This window comes from Pinus tabuliformis, chromosome 1_1 (genome assembly GCF_031772625.1).
Source record: "Pinus tabuliformis cultivar Carrire ecotype Pingquan chromosome 1_1, CPIR1, whole genome shotgun sequence".
In the NCBI taxonomy this organism is placed as follows: Eukaryota; Viridiplantae; Streptophyta; class Pinopsida; order Pinales; family Pinaceae; genus Pinus; species Pinus tabuliformis.
In genome coordinates, this window is record NC_142297.1 from 649,733,960 (window position 1) to 649,747,943 (window position 13,984).

The following is a 13,984-nucleotide window of genomic DNA, read 5'->3' on the forward strand; positions in this document are numbered from 1 at the left end:
GCGACGAATTGGCATGGGTTCTTGGGTGACTCAGGTGAGCACCCGCCCGTCGTGCAAGTGTGCACAGTGATTGGTGAAGTGTTGAGATTGTGGACAAAGGTGTGTCTTGGTTGGAGGCGCCCTTGTGTGGCGACTTGGAGGCGCGCCCAAGTTGGGCAAACAACATGATTGTGCGATGAGGTGAACGAAGGGTTTGTTAGTCATGTGGCGACCATGTGGAGGTGCCGACGAGCTGGGCAACTGAGTTTTCCGAAGATTGTAAAATTGGATAAGTATGAAACTTGGAGTTTCCCAAGTATATTTGTAAAGCTTTGTAACATTGAAGATTGTATAATATATTATTCGGGCAGACTCATTATTCAGGGTGTTGCCCCTCCCTTTATACTGTGAAATTGTGTTCTTCATTTATAATTGCTGATATTAATGAATGTGTATGGGTGTTCATTGGTATAAAGGATAAACATAATAATACTTGGTTGCAAAACACAAACTAAGTAGGAATAAGTGGTTAGGCGTAGTCCATGAATATAAGTATTGGTGTAAAGAAGGTGTTTAGTGGTGCCGCACCTCGCCAAGCGTGATTAAAAGATTACCGCTGGCCTGGGGGCATGCCACCCTTTGTCTCATGCACTTAGTACAATTATATCTCAGATTTATGAGGCATGTTGATATGAGGGATTTGAGAATGAAGAATTTGTAGAAGAATCCATGGTCCTGGAGAAAGTTATGAAACTTCTGTGTTAGCTCTGCATGAGATATGGATTCCCGACAGTTTTGGAACTTGGTAGCAATGAATGTGGGGTGATGGCGCAAATCAAAAAAAATTTAAAGCATGCCCTCTTGCATTGGTGACCGGGTGCCTGATCGTTCAATACTAGGCACCTGCTGTATGCGTTGGTGATGGCTAAATACATTTACAAGTGTCCAAGCGGGAACACTGTTGGAGGTCCCGAAGATGTGAAAGTTGTGTTGGATTTCTACATGAGCGATTTGCCCAATCGTTACCTCTTCAATGGTCATAGGAGGTTGAAGGATTTGGTCGATCAAATGGTGCCCAGTGTCCTAAACAGTTTCCATGCTGAGTATGTACTCAATAATTGGAATAGGATGGCGGGTGTCCATTCAAACCAATAAGATAAAGAGATTAATTGACATATTTTAATATTTTATTTTTATGTTTTAGGAAAATTAGAGAAGCATTTTGGGATTATCATAGTTATATGGATAAGCATTGTTGGATTTTCATATTTATGTTAGTTTAATCAATTAAAGAGATTTGTACCATTACAAATATTTTCAAATTTATAATGATTAAATACATTAAAATTTATAATGGTTGTGAGTAATAATTGAATATTTTAAGAGTAAATGTTTTTATAGTAATATATTTGTCCTATGGAGTTTTGGGAATTATCAATTTTATTTTAAAACTCATGAAAATTAGAAATTATCTTAAAAATATTCACTTTTTTTATTCATACTAGTTATTAGTGAAGTCAAAATAGATAAATAATTCTAATTTCCAATATTTAAAAATGAGTGATATATCACTTTTTCATGGAGTTTTGAGCATTATCAGTTTCACTCTAAAACTCATAAAACTTAAAGATTATCTTAACGAATTTTCAGTAACGAATTTTCCATCTCCTCTTCGCTAAACCCGTCATTTGCATCTCCTCTTCGCTAAACCCGTCATTTCGATGATCTCCTTTTTGTAGGAATGTCTTCATTGTGGGAACAATGAATCCATTTTTCGTTTGATGGGTAAATTCGTGCACATCGTTAACATTGCACGTTATTTCCTGTCTGACAAGGGAAGGGTTATCTGTTTTTCGTTTGATGGGTAAATTAGTGCGCATCGTTATCATTGCACATCGTTATCATGGTTATCACGACTTGCATGTCCACTTTAAATCGCAATTGAATTTTGTGTAGAGTTCTGCACACTATATTGAATGGGCAATTCCTATTTCCACCTCCATAGCAAAGTTAATGCTATGGAGAGTACCTCTGTCAGAGTCTCACAGAGCCTGGCGACGTCATGGACCATACCTTTCCGGCTGCCCAGCAAAAAGCCCCCGACCCTGCCCGCCGCCAACCTTGCAGTTCCCCGCAGCACCGTAACGACAGTTTTGGATGCATGTTTTGGACCCATATCCATGCATGATACCATGACCTATGTACATGCATTTTCTGGCAGCTCCGTCACTCCAACTCCGGGAGGCTCCAGCGTAATCAATGCAATGAATTCGAATTCAAATTTGAATTCAAGCGCCCAAAATTCAGCGCTCATCCATATTTCAGCAACCACATTCGAATTCCTTCAGAGCTCCGTCAACCGGAAAAAATGCATAGCTGTATCTCCCGCGGTCATTTCAAATATTTTCAAAAAGGTCGGCCCGCTCTTTTGCATATTGATTCCCTGTTCAGTGTTGTTTTGTCAATGAAGTTGCGGACGATAGAATATCATGACGATGAGTGCACAGCCAAGATGTGGCACGACTTGGGCCAACCTTTCCTTTACGGCGGCGTGACCGAAGTTCAAGCGGAGCTCTATCACGCGTTGCGGGAATGGTCCGAAAGAAGCTATTGGAAGAACGAAATCAAAAGGAAGGTTTGTAGAGTTTATGACTTTGTGTTGAGCTGGAAGTTTGTAGCTCCGGTCGCTACTTTCTTGGCTCTCCTCATGACCGCTATACAGACTTACTGTAGTCCGTATCATTGTAGCCGCTAACGGTAACAACTCTAAACGCTAGGGGGCTTGTTGCTCTGTTCACCCAGCGACACACCAGAGATTGCCATGGACAGAGTCTTCCGAATAAGCCTTAAATTATTAGAAACCGCGCCACACCTGCGTAGATGTGGATTTGAGAACCCTCCTCTTCCCTTTCGCATATTCATTGTCATCATGTCGCTAATTGCCTTTCCTAGGATCAGGTAGGTAATTGTTATGATATGGGTTATTTCCATTATTGCAGGGAGATTTGTATTGTGTGATATTTGTAGCTGTTAATTGCTATGATATGGGTTAGTTCCATTATTGTAGAGAGAGTTATATTATGTGATACTTGTTTGTTATTTTCAGCCAATGGGTTCTTTGGATTCGAACCATCCAGAGATGGTCTGTAAAATAAAATGTTAATTTTGTTAAAATGAAAATTGCTGTGTGAGAGGTTTTATTAGCATTGGTAAGTGTATTGGAAATAAATTAGCATCAGCATAAGGCCCAAAAAGGGTTCAGATGTTTATCAAATTCAAGCGAATCGTTTCAATTTAATTACTGCAAAATGCATTTAATGTAATAAACGAAATGAGCATATTAAGAAGAAAACGACCGTGTAGATGGGAGAAAATTATCGAAGACCGCTTAGTCCATCCACAAACTGCCGACCCTCTACTTGATTTAGTATGGTCGACTCCAAATTGACGCCATTGTACCGTATCAACTTATTTGTTTTGGCAGTGGAGAACCGTTTAGAGGAGGTTACAATTATATACCTCAAAAGGGTGTTTGGATTTCTGAATTTAATTTTTCTAGATGATTTTAATCTGGGGAAGAACGTTTTTAAATTTTAATTTGGACGAAGAATGATTTTAGGAATTTTCAGAATGAGCATTGCTAAGTGTATTGAAAATAATATAGCCTCCGCATAAAGCCCAAAAAGATGTAAATGTTTATCAAATTTAAATGAATCATGTAAATTTAATTACCACAAAATGCATATAATGTTTAATACATTTAATGTATTAACATGCTGAAATGGAAAAAAGATAATAAGACCAAAAACCGATCGTTAACATTTTAGACAAAAAAGATAAAATATATTTATTTCTAGAGGGGGAGTTTACAATTAAATTCTCCCAACATTTTCGGATCCAAAGCGTATTTGAATTCCTTTGGATTCGATTTTCGACAAACACATTATTATGCAGGCAAAGGTCCCATTGCACTAACAGGTTTCGTAAAACTTCTTCATGTCTTCCTTGTATTGGAAACTATTGGAAACTACCGTTAAGACTCCTTTTATGGTTGTATTGTTTCATGGGTATTTATCAATATTTATTACTTATTTTTTTTATTTTTTTTAAAAGAATTGAGTAAATATTATGAAAGATAAAAAGAACCACATTTATTATTAATTTAGGTTTAGTAAAACTAAATTATTTTAATTTAAAGTAATTTATATTGCTATGCTTTCTTCGTAGTTATTATTTGTATTTTATTTATTTATTTTTATAGAGTATTTTTAATATTATTATTTTAAATTTTATTGTACTATTTTATTTATTTATTTTTATATGGTATGTTTTAATATTATTATTGTAAATTTTATTATACTTTTTATATTTTATATAGAGAAAACTATATATATATTAAAAATAAATAATAATATATTTTGTAAAAATAAATAGGGCAGTTGTCTATAATGAGACTTTTTGGAAGTCTTTCCGGTGGGTTTTTCCGGTCAAAATCCGGCAGCAATTTATTGGAATCGCAAGTTTGATAGCTAATTTCTGCACAATGAAGGTGTCCCAGGGGTTTTTCAGGGTGTTGAATCCAAATATGCAGTTAAAAAACCATTTTAACCAACTCCATAAATAGGGATAATGATTTTATAACTAAATATTTCTAATGTTTTCAAAATGGTATAAAAAGTGAATGTGATAGGTAAGTATGTGTATTTCTCAAAATAAAAATAAAATATTCTCTAAATAGAAAAGCAATGTCGGCTATAATAAAAAACAAGAATAAATATGCTATGTATATTTAATGGAGGACCTAATATAATTTCATGTAATGTAATTACAAGTAAAAAAAAAATATTATGTAAGTAAGATTTTTAACACTCATATCAATTTCATATATATCTATATATAGAGAAAATTGTTAAAATAAAATATTTTAATGTTGTATCCAATATGGATTATGAATTAAATATTTTAGTATGAATTAATATTCACTTATACTTAAAAATATATCAATAAAAAAAAAAAAAAAACTAGTTTAGTGTGGGTTGATAAAATGACCCAATGCACACCTTATGTAATCTCTATAACATTAAAAAATACAATTTAAACAATAAAAATTACGCATTGTTTTTTGCACTAGTAAGTTTACACATGAAGAAAATTGATCCCTCTCCGTTCATGTTAGATCTTTGTTTAAGATGAATCTATGTTGGTTTTAAAGCTAAATAACAATACATTTTGTAAAATTAAAGAGGGATAATGATTTTATAACCAAATACCTCTAATTTCTTAAAAAGTAGTATAAAAAGTAATTTTAGCAATCCTAATTTTACTCACCAACATTTTTGCATCATACTTTAAAAACAATAAAATTATACTAGATATAAAATAACTTATTAAAGATGCCAAAAAAATTACACATTATTTTTTGCACATGAAGAAATTTGACCCCTCTCTATTCAATGTTAGATCTGTGGTTAAGATGAAACTATGCTCGTTTTAAAGCTAAATAATAATGCATTTTGTAACATTAAATAGGGATACTGATTTTATAACAAAATACCTCTAATTTCTTAAAAAGTAGTATAAAAAGTAATTTTAGCAATCCAATTTGTACTCACCAACATTTTTGCATCATACTTCAAAAGCAATAAAACTATACTAGATATAAAACAACTTATTAAATATGCCAACTTGGAAGATGTCAGAGAAAAAATTACACATTGTTTTTTGCACTAGTAAGTTTACACCTGAAGAAATTTTTTCCTTCTCTTTTCATGTTAGATTTGTGGTTAAGATGAATCTATACTCGTTTTAAAGCTAAATAATAATACATTTTGTAAAATTAAAGAGGGATATTGATTTTATAACCAAAGACCTCTAATTTCTTAAAAAGTAGTATAAAAAAGTAATTTTAGCAATCCAATTTTTACTCACCAACATGTTTGCATCACACCTTAAAAGCAATAAAACTATACTAGATATAAAACAACTTATTAAAAATGCCAACTTGGAAGATACTAGAGAAAAAAACGTCTTAGATGTAAATTTGCATGTGACTTGTGACTTTGCATGTGGAGAGAGAGGAAACCTCATCTCTTCTATTAAGATAAGGATACCTTCTTGTGAATTTACCACTCGTTTTGCCATATCATTAGCCATAGAGTTGTTTTCCATAAATACATAAACAAAAGAGTACTTTTCGAATGTGCCCTTAAGCTCAATTCCTCAAAGTATAACATCCTTCATTAAGAGGTTTTTATTTCCAAATCCTCTATTTATATCCATTCCACCAATAGTTTATAACTCCAAACACTAATATCTCTTTCAAATTCCTTTCCTTTACTAATTCCATGTGTAAGAATGTAACTATGAGTTCTTCCCAATTATTTCTATTCATACCCAATTATAGTAAAAGAAGATTCAATGAATTTCAAACAAATAAAGTATCCTTCCATTCCACATTCATTTCAGGTTACCCTCAAAGGCTCCATAAAAAAATCCTAATCTAGGTGTTGTAGACTTTCCTATGTTTCTCGTTGATTTTAGTCTTTTAAAGACCATGATAAATGTATTCTTAAGGGCACTATATTGAAAAAAAAATTGCCATGTCATCCAAATTGACCATATCACCACTACTGCATCGGCTTGATGTTCACTAGCCTCCTTATCATCAACTCACTTCTGTTGTTAATGTATTTATTGCATCACAAACTGATTTGGAAAATTGGCATTCAATGAACAAAAAGGTTACTCTTTTTCCTTTTTCTTTGCACCAAAAGCACATAGTAGGATCCATCCAAGATCTCCCCTACAAATTATCCCAAGCCAAATTTATTTATTACGACAAGCCACAAGAAGGCTATAGTTTTAAGAGGATATTTTAGTTTCCATACTCTTGACTAACACAACCTTGGATCCTCCTCTTCTCCATGTGATTAGCTATAATGTATCTTAGAAGCATAATACACTTTACACAAGTTTTTTTCATTATTAATCTTTCCTCTTCATACCGTAAATTAAAATGCACCTTTGTTACTTCCTACATCAGCCCTTTCCATTCATCCTTTTGTCTTTTTTCTAGTTTAATACCAGTGTATGTTTTCTAACTTGAAATGCATAATGTCCCCCATTTATGTTTTCTAACTTGAAATGCATAATGTCCCCCATTTATGTTTTCTAACTTGAAATGCATAATGTCCCCCATTTGGGTGATATATGTATGCATCATTTTTTAGATAAGACTCGTATAAGGTCTTTTAGAATTTTATTCACGTCCTTCCTTCCTATCTAAAGGTTAAGACCCAATTTTACTTAACTCCCATTACTTATTCTCCAACCTAGTGAATTTCCTACCAAAGTGAAAAGTGTTGATCAAGGCCTTTCAAAAGATAGAGCCAAGAGGCATTTTTTCATAGGATCTCTAATCCAAGTTTTAATTTATTGTGGCTACATGTATTTCATCACCATGTTTTTCTACCACTCCCAATTTTGTGAAGATCAAACACCAAAGGCTATTTAATGCCATTGAGCTACCAAATTGAAGTGGAAATTTAAAGCACACCCCACCATATGGATAGTTTTGGTAGGCCTCCTCCAATGGGATAAAGGGATTCCTATATTATTTTTCCCATTTATTTCTAATTCCATTTATGATTGATTTGGTTACGAGGGATATTGATATTCAATAAAATGGAATAGGTTCAAGGCCTAATTGTATCGAAATTAATCTTCCTCCAAGAAAAAAAACCACTTATTACATCAAGTCTTGATCCTTCATTCAATTTTCTAGATTAACCATTTACAACATTTTATCTTATAATCATTTTGGATTTAAATCAAACCCTAAATAATTAATTTTGTTTTCTAGAGGGGAGATTTTATAACAAATAACTCTCCTAATACCCTACCCATGCCATGGGAGATACCTTATTCACGGAGGATGTAACATTTTTTTCAATTTTAATCGCCATTCTTTTCTATTCTTGTTTTCTCTTTCGAGCCTTTTTAGGGCTTATATTATTTGTAGTCGAATTTCCATATAAAAATACATCATCAAGAAAAAAGAGGTGTGTTAGTGATTAATTCTTTGGTGATAAATTTGAAATATTTTTATTCCTCCCATTCCATTAAGATGTCTTATGCCCTGACTAATTATTTTACCAATAGAATAGATAGGAGTAAAGAAATTAACATCCTTATCTCATCCCCATGAGGAGTTTAAGAATTTTGAAGAAATTCTGTTTATTAACAAAACAAAAAATAATGAAGACAAGCATGTGTTTATCCAAATGATAAGAGGAAACTTAAAACCTACATGAAAAATAATGCATCTTAGATAAACTTTACTTACCCTATCATATGCCTTCTATATATTTAGTTTGGTGTGAGAGCTATAAAAAAATTTATCTTCATGGAAAGTAGAAATTTAATTGTAGATTCAATACTGCTCATGTAATTTACTAAAACATGAGACTCAAATCTACTCTACCCATCGGCAGAAATCAATTCATGATCGAGAACACATATAGAAAACATGCATCATGATTCAACACACATACACATAGATTTATCTAGGGGAAAGCAACTAATCAAAACCCCTTCCTATTTGTATTGCATTAATCAAATAATTTGGATGAATACAATATGCTTTCTCAAACTTGAGCACAACCTCCATAAGTGTCTTCTATCCTCTGCCTGATTGACTCACTTTGGCTAACACTTGGCCAATTTTCTTAGCCTCGAAGCTCTTATTTCCTTGCAGTGTTTGATGAGCAATTAACCCTTATTAATTAGGGAAATTACTCATTGAGAATTGCGTAATTCCTTTATTCCCTTCTCTAATAGCATGCACCACCTCTACAACTTGGAAAATTCTACAATTGATATTACACTTCCCTTGAACTCCAATCTCAAGTGGGTAACTCAAATTCTCTGCATGCATGATTTAATTTAGGCCAATTGATCAGTTAACTAGTTAAACACCGAAGTTACAACCCACTGTTAAACCTTCCACAAGTTCCTCCAACAATTAGAACTAGTTTAACTAAATTAAAATGTTACAACTAAAATTAACTCAACCTAGGATCCTAAAAATTAGGAATCACTGTAGAGAACTCAAGTCCATGCCCCCAACTCAAATTAACTAAGCTAACTGAGTTATAACACTATTTCAACTCAACTAACTCATTCAAGTTGTCTATTGATATGGAATTTCAATTTTCTCCTAATTTAATCAAAGGAAGAATTAAATTAGGAATTTCTTGTTGCATTTTCAAGATGGAATTCATGGCCTTTTGAGTTATTCCAACCACATCATGTACTTGTCCACCACTTAAAAGTACAAAATATGAACTATTGATATTACTTCTAATAACATTGGATTTAGTCACATCCATATCACTTTAATTATGATCTTGTAAATTGTATTTCATAAAGAAATGGGTGCAAAGTATTCAAATGTAACATGTTCCACCTTACCACTAAACAACAAAATAATTTTTTTATTTTTATTTTATTACATGACTATATTACTTCAAGACCTAGCAAACTAGGACTCTTGCGACTATATGATTATGCGGATTGAATAATTAATCTTGGTTCCTCCCCTTATCATACCCAACATAAGGTTTGTTAGGTTCTCATTCATGAATTTAACTCGATTCCATTTCTCATTACAAATCTTGTTTAATTAATACTTAATGAATTTTATTGTACAATAAGTTCTTAATGCTGTACGATAGATGGTTAACTTACGTGGTTTACATTTAATTTTCTATCCACCGATTACATATGGGTCCTTCAGTGTTGGCGCCTGGGATCATTATATTGCACTTACCCATAGTTTTTATACATTTAGTTATCATGTTAATGTGCATTAACCAACTATACCGCAACATTTACATATTGTATTAACCAGTGTTGTATGTGTCTGCATTCATTGAAGCCATAGATGATAATTAAAGAATTTACAAAGATTAGCCGTATGGTTTGTTATATTTAAGGAGAGAATTCATGTCATGGTACTAAACATTGTTAATTGACACTAGGTGGTCCTCGAAACTTTGAGGCACACCTACAAATGCACACCAATCCCAAACACCACACGAAAGACCTTTGGCAATGGCCCCATATGACACTCATCCAACTACTGAGGTTCAATGCGAAGAGGTTAGGGTATTCACTTGCGGAGGTACTGAGAACAAGGTTCATTTCCGCTCACCGCTGCCGAATAACATGACTCTGCGACCTTTGTTCCACAGTTGTTTCTCTCCGGTGGAAAGAGTGCATAATCCCTTTAACTTTGGCATTATTTTGCATTTAGACCCTTCTTTGCACAGGCTTACCCTAGAAATATTGATTCCTTGTTGGCATGGTTGCTACACAATATTTCTATGTACAATCTTCAGCACATTGAGTTCCACCACTCACCACTAGCTCAGGTAAGATTTCTCTGGAATGATTACCCAGTTTTATTGTTTTTCCTTTCTGAGCTACATTTTCCCCTTTGAGATAAATCCTAACAGACTGACTGTTGTATGCAGGTAGAGTGGGTCAACTCTAGGGTTGACGACTTCAGTCGTTTACCCAGATGTGACAATCTTCCTCTTCCAGGTTGGATTTCGAGCATATCTCAGTCCCTTGAAGCGTTTTGGTGTATCTACCAGTTCTCATAGGACTTTGGCTTTCGGGAGTTGTGACTGAGAAAACCCTTAGGGCTCATGTTTGTGTAATGATTTCCTAGTTTTTATTTGTCGATATATACTTATGACTTGGCTGAGGGTTTAGGCCCAGTTTTCGTATATGCCCAGTTTCCGTATATGCACACATCTTCCGTATATGCGCACATCTTCCGTATATGCCCAGTTTACGTATATGCGCACATCTTCCGTATATGCCCAGTTTCCGTATATGCTCTTTGAGGGCCACCAACACAATATGATTCTCTTGCGCAAAGTTCTGGAGGACCTCAGAGGTGACGTCACTCACTGTCTCACCGATGTTGTGAAGATCACCCTCAGTAAGGGTGATCGGGTCGATATACAACTTTGATGCCTTGAATTTCTTGCACTGCCCTGTTCGCTCACTCTGGCATTGATCCTTCACTTGTGTTGACATAGTTTGTGGGTCCGCGCCACCCTCTTGTTCCTATATTTCCATTTCTTTTTCTTTCCCATGCAAAGGTGACTCTTGGCCCTTTCACAACTTCTCAAATGCCTCCAGTGTTGTTGATGTTGTCACTGCCCTTTTCTTTTCCACTATTTTTTGCACAGCATCCCATGCCTCTTGTGCTTTTGCTGCCACTTCTTCTTGTCTTCTCTTCTCTGCGAACTATGCCATGCGCAGTTTGGCCTCCTCTTTCTCATTTTGAGCCACAGACTTCTCCATCGCCACGATGTCTGGGGCATACCACTCCAATGGCCATGTCTCCAGTACACCGAAAATTACATCATATGTGGCTACGAAGGGTACCTTGCTCCATTTCTTGGTTAGGTCCTTGCATGCTTTAATATATATGTTGTGGAGGTCTGCTTTAAATTCTACAAAAATGTGCAGGCTATTGTAGATAGTAGGTGATAACCGTGGCTTGCTGTTAATCCCCATTCTGATTTTAATTTCCATGAACACCCAGAATATCTTGCTATCGTAGATTTGGATCACGTCTTTCGTGGCCCACAACGAAGTGTACTTCGTAGCCTCTGGTCAATCCCTCTCAATTGTGAAGAACTGACTGTCCTTCGGTAGTTCCCCTGCCACAAGCACTATGGAAAACAAAAGCCATGCATAGTGGATCATTTTTCATTGTTCCTAGGCCTCGTGAAAATTTTCCAGGAACTCTTTACATAAGAACTCGAACTAGTTAAAATGGACCCCCTCTACGCACTACTCAGCAAGTGCCACCATCGACATGGGTACATCATCCGCACGACACTTGCACATAAATTTACTTGCCAGTATCTCGTTTGCCACTTTAACTTCTTTTTTGTTGATGTTGGATATGGTGTAGCCCCTTTTCTTCTTCTCTAATTTGTGTTTCTTCTTCATGGCCTTCGCTGGCCAAGTCACTATTTTTCCCCTTTGAAATGTCTGTGGGGTCCTCTCCTTTGCATGGGAGCTGGGTAATGCAGTCAATTAAGTGGTCCGTGATGGGGATGGGCTCCTCCAGCCATAAACATCCACCATGCACTAGGAAGAGTAGCTTCCTGATGATGAATATTGTTATTGGGGTGCGGTGGAAATATGGCACCCAGAGCAGGTTTAATAACCATGCCTTTTCCAGTCCGTGTAACTACTTTCACAGATCCAATTTGACAACTCTCGCCGCAGTGTTCTGCTTGGGCTTCATGGAATGTGCGGTCTCTAGATGAGGGAATTTCTTGTGGTCAGCAAAATCCCAATCTTCAAACTTCAAGTTAGGCACCCAGCCCAGGTGCGTGCTCTCAAAGGTGATGTCGTCCGGGAGGAGCGGAGTCTGGAGAGAGCTCTTGCACTCGTCGATATCCTTGGGCACTTTTCCCTTCCCCTTCCACGGGGGGATATAGGTGGGAAAATTTGTTGGAGGGTGCATAGGCTTAGTTTCCTTCCCCATACCTTCTTCCTCATCTTCTTCAATTATAAGGTCCTCTAGGTATTCCTCCTACTCATCAGTTTCCAAGTTAACTACTTTCCCTTTCTCCTCCATCATTAACTTTTTGCACAGTGGGTTTCGAGGGGACACATGTATATGAATCTTTGGTTGTTTTTCTATATTTGGCCTTGGCTGCGCGGTGATTTAGGGATTTCCGCCTTTCCGCCACAATCATAACGCCTTCAGGGGCATTCTCCATGGTCAAGGCCTACGCGACCTCTTCAATGGTCATTTTTGCAATTTCCCTAACTTCTTATGACACTGCCATCTTGTTGGTCTAAGAATCTTTCAATCATGTAATCAGGGGCTCAATCAACGCTCGACACAAGGAAAACAGATCTTGGCTCAAAATACGTGGGGCATACAACAACTAAATTCACAAATGACCATGTGTTGTTTGCTGGGCAGCCCTTGGTAATTTATACCAACTTTTGAATTTGAATTCAACCGTTCCCCCCAAATTCGGTTCATTAATGCTCCCTTGGCAGTAAAGTTTTCCAGATCTTAGCCATAAAGCATGACTTAAATTCCTGCCACCCAATCCCTTTGGTCTCAAGTCAAGCATCACATCATGAATAATGAATACAACATTCACATTCCAGCCAACTTGCGTGGCAGCACAACCCCCCTTGCACAGTCCAACCTTGTGACACTTTGCTTTTACGTGCAACTCCAACATCACACAGCTCTTAGGCAGAGTAGTTTAGAGTCCTGTGCCTCCTTTCAACTTCCTGGAGAGCTAAGACTATATACTTCCCTTGACTAGTTAGAAGGCTGCACCACCTGTATAGGGTTTCATCAGGCCATCCATCACTTATCCTGGAAAATACCCACCTTTTATTGTTACTGGCTATGTCGCGCACTTTATCATCGACAACGCACCACCATGGTTGATCTGTTTAGTAATTTGTAGTCCGATCTTAGGCATCAGGCTGATCAATTCTCAACAATAGTCCCAAAATTTGTCGATGTGATCATGCGCACCTTGTTTTATCACTCTAGGTTCTTTATCAAGAAAATCCTTCTTGATCCCGTCCTCAAGCTTCTTGACTTTTGGTTCTACCAGAGTTATTTTCTCCCTTAATCACACCCTTTCTTTCATAAGTTCTTTGAGCCTAAGGTCACCTTGTCAGATTTCTTCGTCAGGTCCCAAGTGTTTTGCTTCATTCAACTATGCGACCCCTTCTTCCAAGATCCACGAACCATCGTATTAACTGGTGTTGCCATGAACGGATTAGGCATTTTATACTCTATTGGGATTACAACATTCACTCCATACTCGAGCCTCAGAGGCGCCTGCTCTGTCAGTTTCTTGCATGTTGTCCTATAAGCCCACATGACCGTTGGTATGCACAGGTCCCAATTAGTTCGCTGTGCATTGTGTAC